Source organism: Delphinus delphis, chromosome 1, assembly GCF_949987515.2.
Source record: "Delphinus delphis chromosome 1, mDelDel1.2, whole genome shotgun sequence".
Classification (NCBI taxonomy): domain Eukaryota; kingdom Metazoa; phylum Chordata; class Mammalia; order Artiodactyla; family Delphinidae; genus Delphinus; species Delphinus delphis.
The window spans coordinates 57,428,449-57,440,414 of NC_082683.1; positions in this window are offsets into that span (position 1 = coordinate 57,428,449).

Here is an 11,966-nt window from a genome sequence, read left to right on the forward strand (position 1 = left end):
CCGCCTGCCGATGCAGGGGACACGGGTTCGTGCCCCGGTCCGGGAAGATCCCACATGCCGCGGAGTGGTTGGGCCCGTGAGCCATGGCCGCTGAGCCTGCGTGTCCGGAGCCTGTGCTCCGCAACGGGAGAGGCCACAACAGTGAGAGGCCCGCGTACCAAAAATAAATAAATAAAATAAATTGGTCAATGATCCAAAACTGTTAATACAGCACTTAGAAGACAAACAGTCACACAGAAGGAGCAGCAACCAAACTGGTGAGGTTCTGTTGCCATAATAGTTCTTACTTTCCAGTTAATTAATTTGCTGAAAATTTCATCTGGGGTCAGATGGTCCACATTAGTTTTGGGGACCTGAGTGTTAGCCATCAGGACTTGGTCTAATTTATTTCCACTTTCAGATGAGAAAATTAAAAGCCACAAAATACCTTACAATGCAATACAAATAGCTAGGGGCAGAGTGGAGGCAAGGATCAGGAATATTAACCCAATCTCCCTCTATTTTATTTATTTTAAAAATTTGAGTAGACATTTATGCATTTGACATATTTTTGCTCAGTGAATTGAATGGGCTCCAGCGGCATTTAAATGTAAAAGTTCACAGAAAGTATTGAATTCATTAATATTTCTAATGAACATCAATGTCAACACTAAGGTTCTTTCTAGCTCAAAAAATTTTATGCGATGTCTCCCATATTGTATATTATTCAATCAATATCACACAAAGACAATAAAGCATGAAAAGACAAGAATTAAGAATCCTATGCCAGGAGGGGTGGGATAGGGAGGGTGGGAGGGAGCCGCAAGAGGGAGGGGATATGGAAACATATGTATATGTATAACTTAGTTATAAAGCAGAAACTAACACACAGTTGTAAAGCAATATACCCCAAAAAAGATGTTAAAAAAAAAGTACAAAAGAATAAACTACTTAGGAATTAAAAAAAAAAAAGAATCCTATGCCAAAAGCTCATATTATTTTGTACTTGGTTTCTTTTAGCTCTCTTTTCTACTTTCTTTCCTTTACTACCTATTGCCCTGGGAATGAATTCCTGGTGCTCTGCTAGTGTCTTTCCATCCCAGCATGCCCTCTGACATTTTGCTACATCTAAATACTTCACCTCTGTCCCATGATGTAATCCAATGTGACAAAGGGCTTTTGTGGGCTATGAGGCTGCGGGCAGATAGCCTGCCTTGTTGTGAACCACATAACCTTTGGTTGCAGGTTGGAAAGGAGAGAGGCAGGGCAAGGGTGTTAGCACAGTGTGAATGCCTCAGACCTCTGGGTCTCCTACAGGAGAGGAGGGGAGAGATTTTGGAAGAGAATAGAGATTATCTGGATGCTATATACTGTCTTTTCAGATTCAGGATCCACCCCTCTTATATATCCTGAAAACAACTTCAGGAATTTTAGTTTCTGTGTTTCCCTTAAACATAATATGACTTCAAGTATGGGGAAGGATGCTATATTTCTCACCAAAATTTATTTTACTGGGGACAAAGGTTTCTATTTCTAAATGAGAGAGAGAGTTAAATAACTAGAGGAACCGGCATATTGAAACGAATGTATTTCCAAGTTTGGGGAAGGTAAAAATTACATGAGGGAACTGAGACATGCTACTTACTGTGAGAGGGATGGAAAGCAGGTCCTTTTAAAGGGTAAAGTGTCTTTTGGATCTTACTTTTAGAGTCCCTCATCTTTAACATCACATCAGAATTTTAAGCTATACCACATCATCCCATTTTTTACACACACACACACGCACACAGAGCTGCAATTTGAAAGAATTTTTGGTTTTGATTTAAAATTATTTTGCTATGAATAAGTTATTTAGCTATGATATGATTTCTGGCAAGTCACTGTGCATATCATGAGTTTCTTTGAAGTGAAGAATACGGAATTTGACACTTAATGAAATTGACGGAATGATATTAGTTTCAGTTTTGCAGTTTTATTTTCATATTTTGGAACCAATACTTCCTTTTTCAGTTTGCAAATGCTTTCATAGGTCTTTGGCAATGTGCCAATGGTTCCCAGTGGAGGAAGGGCACTGGGAGAAAGTTTCAGTCCTTTCTTTTTTTTTTTTTTTTTCTTGCGGTACGCGGGCCTCTCACTGTTGTGGCCTCTCCCGTTGCGGAGCACAGGCTCCGGACGCGCAGGCTCAGCGGCCATGGTTCACGGGCCCAGCCACTCCGTGGCATGTGGGATCTTCCTGGACCGGGGCACGAACCCGTGTCCCCTGCATCGGCAGGCGGACTCTCAACCACTGCACCACCAGGGAAACCCTTAATGTCTATTTTAAACCAGCATATTGGCTTCATACTTCTGCTTCATATTTATACTTCTATGGGCATAAATTCTGCTTCATTGTCCTATTTCTATGAGCATACATTTTCATTTAATGATAAACATTTCATTTGGCCTCCAGCTACTAACTCTATTACATGAAAGACACTGTGCTAGGTATTCTACCAAATTTATTGGGTAAGTTGGCACCTGGCAGACATTTTTCTTGTGACACCCATCTTCCTAGGCAAGGCAAATAGTCTCTCCTATTTCAGGTAAGAACTTCTTCAACTTCCACTTCTCATACCAGAGTCTCATCGGCATCCATTCCCATCTCACCTGTATTTTAATTTTAATAGAAGTGTTTCCTCTCCCATCCAAAGCTAATCCCTCCCAAATACTCTAGGTTCTACTACCTCTGGCCTCCTAAAAGAATTACTTCCATTTTTTATCCTCTTTCCTCTATCTTTCATTGGTTTTCTTCCCCAATTTCTTCTCCTTAGCATGCTTAAGTCTCTTCTATTTAAAACAAGAAAAAAGGGAAAAAAAACTCCTCCTCTAACCTTACTAGCCATTATCCTCTCTCATCTTCCCTTTATTGCCAAATTTCTTAAGCTAGTTGTCTATACTTAGGTTTTCTAATTTTTTACAACCCTTGTCCTTCTCAGTCAGCCATCATTTGACTTCCTCTTAAACTATTCCTCTAAATCTGCTCTCATAAGTCACCAGGGTCACCATCTTATACATAGGTGGGCACTTTTCTGCTCTTATTTATCTTATTTGAGTTTTTATAACTTTTGCTAATGTTGACCACCCCTTTCTATGGGTCTCCCTTCTCTTGGTTTCTGTGACAACAGTCACATCTTCTTGCCTTCTCTGAACATTCCTTGCCAATGTCTTCAACTTGCTCTTCTTTCTCAGACCGCTTCCTAAATACTAGTGTTCCTAAATGTTCAGCTATCTTTTCCACTATTCCATATATTCTCCCAGGATGAGCTTCCAAACCCAAACCATGGCTTTGGAAGTAAATACCATTTATTTCTAAAGAAATTCTCTCTTCTGAGTTCCAAACTTATATACCTCACTCAATCCAGATTTCCCACAGGTAGCCCAAAGGTAGGTCTAAAAGTAAATCCATTCTTCTGCTCCCTTAGCCAAAAATCTCTTCCAACCTTTATTATCACATAGGCATCTCTTTATTATCACACAGGTTGTATCTTAGGCATCCAGCCCATAAACTTAGGAGTTGTAAAGGTTCTCAATCCTAGTTACACTGCAGAATGAACTCAAACGGTTTGAAGAAATACAAATTCCCAGTTACCACCTCAGATCCACTAAGTCAGGATTTATGGCGGTAAAGACCCGGTATCTATTTTTTAAAGCCATTCTGATGCAGCCATTCCCTAAACCAGAATTTTGTCACCACTCTCCTGGAAAACTCCCTCCCATCCTTTCCCTAAGTATATAACAGTCACTTTCTCTTGTATATGCTACATCCTACATATCTTTTTAGTTTTTTTCCTCTTATCCATTCACATTGCTATTGCCTCAGTCTAAGATTCCATAACTTGTTGTCTGGATTATTGTAGTAGTTTCAAAATATGTCTGTACATTTGTTCCATCCTATCCATTTTATTCTTCACTATTGCCTGAATTATTTTTTCAAGAAAAATACAATCACATGCCTTCCTGATTGCAGCTTCAATGCCTCCCTGTAGCTTTCAGGACAAAGGTCAAGCTCCTTGATTTATCATGCAAGGCTCATGGTTTGGCCTCTGATTAAGCCTTTAACCTCACCTGCCTCTCCCTCACGTGTACTTGATATTCCAGTCCTAATGAACAGCTTGCAATTCTTGAATGTGTTGTATTTTCCTTTACTTGTTGCTTTGTCTTTGCTGTTCCCTCTGCCTACAATGCTGTTATCCATTCCCTGTATTTCTAAGTCCCATTCATCTCTCAAGACCCAACACAAATAACACCTCCGCTGGGAGGCTTTCCCTGATACATTGTGATTTAGATGTCCAACGTTTGTGTTCACATGGTAGTCTATGTATACTGCTATCCTAGTACTTAATCACACTTTATTAAAGCATTTGATATACTTGATTCCCCCCTATACTGTTTCTTGAAGGCAGGAACCATGTCTAATTCATCTTTGCATCCCTACTACCTAACAAACTGAATAAATGAATTAACCATCAGCCATAGAGGAAATGGAAAACAGTAAATGCTACACTTGCTTTCATCCTGCATTTACATTTCTGAGTATACATAAATCTTTGACAGAGTCCTCTTGAGGTTCTTCTAGATCAAGCCATAGCATTAAAAAACACTGCTTTCTCTCCCACCTTCAAACTTAGAAAGGCAGCATAGTATACTGGTTAAGAACATGGACTCTAAAATCAGACTGCCTGGGTTTGAATCCTTGGCTCTGCTACTTACCAGCTGTATGACTGTGGGCTAATTGCCTAAACTTTCTGTGTTGTCCCATCCATAAAATGGGAATAATAGGAGGACCTACTTCATGGGGTTATGATGTTTAATTGAGTGAATGCAAGTGACACATTAAGTGCTTGATAAGAAAAGAATATAAGTAATGATACACTTACCAGTTAGGGTTAAGATGTGTGAGATTACGTATAAATTCTGCAAAATGCATGTTCCTCATATGCATATCATTTTGGTTTTTTCTGCATACCTGCCACTGTGCAATCACCAATGGTTTCCATACGTCTTATGGCCTACTTGCTTCCTTCACAGTATATTTCTTCAATTATACCTGTACTAAATGCTTGGAACTTGGGAAACAATAAGTATTCAGCAAGTCAGTATCTTCTATTTTAATCCAGAAATTCAGTATCTTCTGTACCATGTCATCTATTATCTTCTTTCCTTTCCTTCCCTAATTTTCTCATAGTTTTACTTCTCAGTTTTTTATTAAATTCTTATTCTGAGTTCAGTGAACAGAAACTAAAACTCATTCTCCCATAAAGTGTTACTGTAGGCCTTGAATATATAGTAACTGTTTAGGGACACTACTTTGATAAGCATTACTATGCTGCCATACTGGAGACTCATCAAAAAACAAAATTAGTTTGTGTTCAAGTAAATAGATCTAATCATCCCCCTTTCAACTGATACATTAACTAGGGGTGAAAGAGATGATCTCACTTCTTAAATATGTATCGATATATCTGAAGCATTCTTATATATACTTACGGTTGCTGGGAAATCCTCCCTTCTGGAATAGAGAGTTCTTATGTGGTCACAGAAACCTAACCCATAGAATCTTGGGGTTAAAATGGGTCAATAGGCTTTCACATAATTCCATGAACAGTGAGGCAACATTGACCCCAAATGGACAAGACCTTTCTAATCCTTGCTTTTATTTTCATTGTCATGTCTTCCTTCAGACCTTCAGGTGTTCATTTTCCCTCCTCTCAGTTACTACGCTTCTAATCTCCCTAATTTGCTAGCCCCTAACTTTCCTCCTCAATATCCCTCAAATATTGGTCCTTCAAAATGCCATCAGAGCTGTCTTTATTAAACAGGATACCGATCAGGTCCAGCTCCAGCCCACAAACCTCGGCTTGCTCCCCATTACCTGCAGAATAACACGCAAACCCTGCAGATGACATACGAGACAGTTCAAGAAAACAGTCCAGGACCTGGCTCGATCTACCTTTCCAGTTAATTTCCCACCATAACCCATCTTCTTCTGCCATGTGCTACTACTCCTATTCCCCAGACACATCCTGCCCCTTTCCAAGCATGTCCTTCACTCCTGTTTTTCCTTCCACTTGGGATGTTCTTTCCTCATGTCTTCCAGTCAAAAGCCTATTCTTTCCCAACTCCTAATGTAAAGGCAACCTCTTCTGTGAGACTTTGCTTGACATTCTTTCATTCTTTGTCCCGGTGACAGTTTCATTTTCTTGTGTGCTATTATACTCTGTCCTTCATTATAGAACTTGGCACATTGTGCTATAGAGATTTACCATTTGACAACTGACAATGGTAAATTCTTTCTCACTGTGTTAAAAGCTCATTTAAAGCAAGAATTGATTTACCTACCTTTGAATCTCAACACCAGGCAAAGGATTTTACACCTAACTGGGATCTGAAAATTATAATTTAGTTTGGCGATGTCTCTGAATGAAACGGTTTAGGAGGAGTAATCCCCGTTTATCTGTAATGGATGATATTAATTCATGATGATTTACTGGGGATGAAATATGAAGTTGAGTGAATTATAAAATTTGGTTCTTGCCAAATCTAAACTCAGTAAAATTATTTTCAAAGGAAACTTGGATTTATGTTCTTAATTACTGGCTCAGTAATGACAGTTTTTTGAAAAAGAATACAATGAAATAGAGAACTTGCCAACTAGAGCAGAATAAAATCCCCAGTCAGTCTCATAGTAAATCATCCACAGGCCTCACTGCAAAGACTTGGCTCCATCAACAAATTTCAAGGTTGCAAGGCCAACATTATAAGCACATTAGAGACTGAGTTGTTACTCAAAATAACAATACCAAACTAAAAAGTTACTTTTAAGAGCATTAATTCATTTTAACAGTTAGCACTTTGAAAAAAAAAAGTCAAAAACCACACAAACAAAAAGCCCAACGTTGCCAACATAACCGGCTCTGCTAAGAAGACTTCTTCAGCAAGTTGCAAATGTCTCCTATTAAAGGAAGAATTTAGGAAAACTGAAAGTGGCTCTAAACTCACAAACTAAAGAGCAGGACTGAGCAACTGTCTAGAAAATGGGGAGGCTCAAATTAAAATTTACTCCATTATCTGGCTTTACCAGTTCAAATGTTTACTCCTTGCAGGCAAGGCCTCTGTCTTATACTTGTACCTGACACAGTCCACTAAACACTGTATTGAACACATAGTAAGTACTCTGTTAAATGATTACTTTTTGCTCAATAATGAGATAACTGGCTGAATTTCTTTACCTCGCATTCCAAGTACACACACAAGGGAATTCTTTTTTTAGTCTAAAATGTTGATAAATGACTCACATTATAGGCTGACTTATGTCACCCCCAAATTTGTATGTTGAAGCCCTAATCCCAATATCTCAGAATGTGGATGTATTTGGAGGGAGGGCCTTTATTTTAAAGAGGTAATTAAGTTAAAATGAGGGCATTAGAGTGGGCCTTGATCCACTATGACTAGTGTCATATAGGAAGAGAAGATTAAGACATAGACAATATGCACAAAGGAAAGACCATGTGAGGACACAGGGAAAAGGCATCCATCGGCAAGCCAAGGAGAGAGGCCTAAGAGGAAACCAACTTTGCAGACACCTTGGTTTTGAACTTCTAGCCTCCAGAATTGTGAGGAATAAATTACTGTTGTTTAAGTCACACCATCTGTGGTATGGTGTATGGCAGCCCCAGAAAACTAATACAGCCCACAAATCACGAGAACTAATTTAAAAACTCATTATTAGAAGAATTAATTATTAAACCTGGCCTACGTGCATAGATCCACACCGAATAATTTCTTGTCCCCTTTTTGTTATTAGAGAGCGGGAGAGGAAATTGCCTCATCTTTTTCAAACATTACTAAAATTTGCTGGTCAACCAATTTGAGGTTGGATGGTAAAATTCTAATGGCAAATATCAAAAATGTTTTAAAAGTATGATGTATATGTTCTGGGGAGTATTACTGTGGGCAAACAATGAGATAACGATTGGAAGAATCCATTGGCCAATTCGAAATCCCACCACAATTATTGCAGGAGTGATCAACTCCAGCCAGACCGGTCCAGGCCCATTCTGTCTGTTTTGGGAAGTTTGAAGTGCACCAATTATGCAGCCCAGAGTCGGCTTGCACCACATGCCCACCCTCCAGTTCTGCTTCCCCAGGGAGCCTCCACCGCAGGAACCGCCGGCGGGGCGCAGGGGCACAGGTGCATGTGGAAAACAAGGGCCCTGCACACTCTATGCCTACAGATCCTTAAATAGGAAGCCAAAATATCAAAGATGTTTTGATTGAGGAAGCTCCTAAAATTAAGTATAGAAAAAGCAAAGGTCTTTTCAAGGAACCTGGGAAAAGCCCCTGAAGCCAGCCTCCCACCTGCATCCCACACTCACCTGAGAAAGCGTGGTGAGAGCAAGCCCACAACCCAGCATGATGGTGACGCCTCTCACCCAATCCCTCCCCAGTCAGATCTCACTGGAGAAATTACTGCGACCAGGGCAGGAAGGGTCTAAGACTTAATAAAACTATGCATTTCTTTATTTTTTTAATTAATTAATTAGATTTATTTATTTTTTGCTGCATTGGGTCTTTGTTGCTGCACGCAGGCTTTTCTCTTGTTGTGGCGAGTGGAGGCTACTCTTTGTTGTGGTGCACGAGCTTCTCATTGCGGTGGCTTCTCTTGTTGGGAGCACGGGTTCTAGGCGCGCGGGCTTCAGTAGCTGTGGCTCGCGGGCTCTAGAACACAGGCTCAGTAGTTGTGGCACACCGGCCTAGCTGCTCTGCGGCATGTGGGATCCTCCCGGGCCAGGGCTTGAGCCCGTGTCTCCTGCATTGGCAGGCAGATTCCCAACCACTGCACCACCTGGGAAGCCCCAAAACTATGAATTTCTTATTTTGCCTTCCATCTCCATACAAATTTCAATTTCCAGCCTTCCAGAGCCTCTACCTCCCCAGACGGCATCTACTTCTTTCTTTTCTCTTCTGGCTCTGGTAGCTCTTTTCTGCCCGCTTTAGCCCCTTGGCAATGCGTCCTGTGTCCACAGAAACAGTTTCCTGAGCTTTCCCTACCTTGAAAAGGTCTTGAGAGCAGAGTTCTCTCTCCTCCAAGGGGTTTTCGACCCCACACTTCTGTCACTAAAAACCAAAATGACTCACCAAACCCTTATGGATATAAAAACTATTATGCTGAAGACTGGAAGGAGAGAGAGGTTAAGGAAAGAAGAAAATCAAGTAAAAAGAACTGGGGAGCAGTGACTTTGCTTCTCTTTATTTCCTTCTTCCTTTTGTACTTTCTTGGAAATGCAGAATTTCAAAAAGAAGCTTAAAGCTTCCTCCATGCAGTTTGCAGCTCTGAATGGAAGTTGACAATCTATTTTTGAATACTTGATGAAAGACTGCTTTCATGACTTATGACATTAAACAAACAAACAAACAAACAAAAGAAAACCCATTCTTATTCCTGAGGCCAAGAAACCGCCCGTGTGATTGGTAAGATCACCCTTGTATTTTACAAGTTGTATAGCAGGTTTGGCCACACACACACACACACACACACACCCCCTATACCATTCATACACACCACAGAATAATAATCTAAAATTGACTGACCTGGGTTTCCCTGGTGGCGCAGTGGTTGAGAGTCCGCCTGCCGATGCAGGGGACACGGGTTCGTGCCCCGGTCCGGGAAGATCCCACATGCCGCGGAGTGGTTGGGCCCGTGAGCCATGGCCGCTGAGCCTGCGTGTCCGGAGCCTGTGCTCTGCAACAGGAGAGGCCACAACAGTGAGAGGCCTGTGTACTGCAAAAATAAAATAAAATAAAATAAAAATGACTGACTTGAAAACATGCTTGATTTGCTCACGAATGGTGGAGCATTTCTACAACAATGATTAAGTTTTTAGTCAAGAGTTATATTGATAACTATTTCAGGAATGTGCCTTAACTGATGCAAATCAAAATAGAAGTAAAAGCTTTAGAAAACAGCATTAATCATCACAACACAAGTCCATGCTAGTGGCAATGACAGAACTTTGCAAAAAAAGTAGTTTTAACTATGTAGTCATAAAAATTGAGTTAGAAATTGTTATTCATAGCCAATGTATGAAAAAATTGGAATCAATTTATTTAAATATAAGACTTTCAATGATAAAAGTATAAGGTAGTTTAATTCTATCATATTTTTAAAACCATATCCATTCAAGTACAATGATTTGTATGGAATTGGTAAATAGAATCTAGTGGACATTTGACTAATATTATAATGCCTTCACCTCAAATTTGCACAAAGGTGAAATTAGCTTCTTAAATAAAGGAGAATTGAGTTCAGAATTGTTAGCCACTTACCAATTTTTAGTCAATAAAATTTTTAAAACATGAATCTTATATAAAATTCTTAGAATATTATCATTATATGAGTTAATATTTATGGAACACAACTATGTGCCAGATACTAGACTAGAAATTTTTAATAACATCTCTCATTCAATGCTTCATCTTTCATTAATCCTTAATCTTTAATTACTATGTATGAGAATGGTATTATCTTCAATTTTAGAAATGATCAAATGCAAAGAAATTATGTGATTTGCCCAATATTATACAATGATTAAGCATTAATATAACATAAAGTATTTTCTCTTTAAAAAAAACATTTGATAAAATGTACGCCAGAAACAATTTGAATGGATTCTTTCCTAACTTCCTTAATTGCTCTCAGTTAAATTCAACAGGTATTTACTGAATGAGCTCATGAACCTACTATAGACAAATATTGTGTAAAGGAGTCTAATGAATGCTTTATTTTAGAAGTATACAATGTCTTAAAGCATAAACAAACAACACTATCTTAAAACATAAACTGTATTCTACCGATATAAGAAAGCAAAGAAAGTACTATCTGCAGACTTTTTCCTCCTGCAAGGTGTTTAGGCCAACCACAAAGTTAGAGGGCATCTTCCCGAAGACCACTCACTTCTGACACCAAGTTTGAACTCTCAGGTTCAATAATTAGCTAGAAGGACTCACAGAACTCACTGAAAGCCATGATACTCAAGATTAGGGTTTATTACACGGAAAGGATACAGGTTAAAATCAACCAAGGAAAAAAACACAGAGTCCAGGGCAGAGTCCAGGAGAAGTGCCAAATGCAGAGCTTCTTTTGTCCTTTTCCTGGGGTCAGGAACAGCTTACTCTCCCAGTATCGATGTATGACAATGCATAAGGAGCACGGCCAACCAGGGAAATTTTGCGCCCAGAGTTTTTAGTGGAGGTTCATCATATAGGCGTGACTGACTGATTAACTGCCCACATGGTTAATCTCAGTCTCCAGGTTGACTGATCCAAAGCCCCCACTTTAAGTCACACTGTTGGTCTTTCTGGAGTGGTCATTCTCCACCCCTAAGACTATGCAGAAGGAGCCAGCCCTCCACCCTAAATCACATTGTTGGACTATCCAGTGTGACCCAAGGCCCCCAGGCAAACAAAGACACTCTATCAGATACAACACTCCTAGGACCCAGAGATTACCTCCCAGAAGCCAAGGGCAAAGTCCAGAGCATCTTCTTGGGCAAGAGATTTATTATATATTCTTTGTATATTCTAAAGCTATATTTATATATATAATATATAATCTATATTTATAAATATATATAATCTATATTTATATAGATTCTTTATTATATATTCTTTACTACATACTGACTATATCTTGTTCAGAAAATATCCAGATTTTTATGTAGCCATTCAGAAATGGTGAAATCCTGTCTTTCCCCACCTTCTGTCCTCTCTAGAAAAGGGAGCATTTCTTTTCTTGCCCCACACAAACCATGAGGCCTGGGAGAAGTGTCATTATTCTTCAACTTGCCTATTGTCCCTTTCATACCTCTATTTTTCTTCTTCCATAGGAAAGACTTCCTTTTATGAGGTTTGTGCCAACCATCTCTCCGCACCTACTTATTAACAAATTC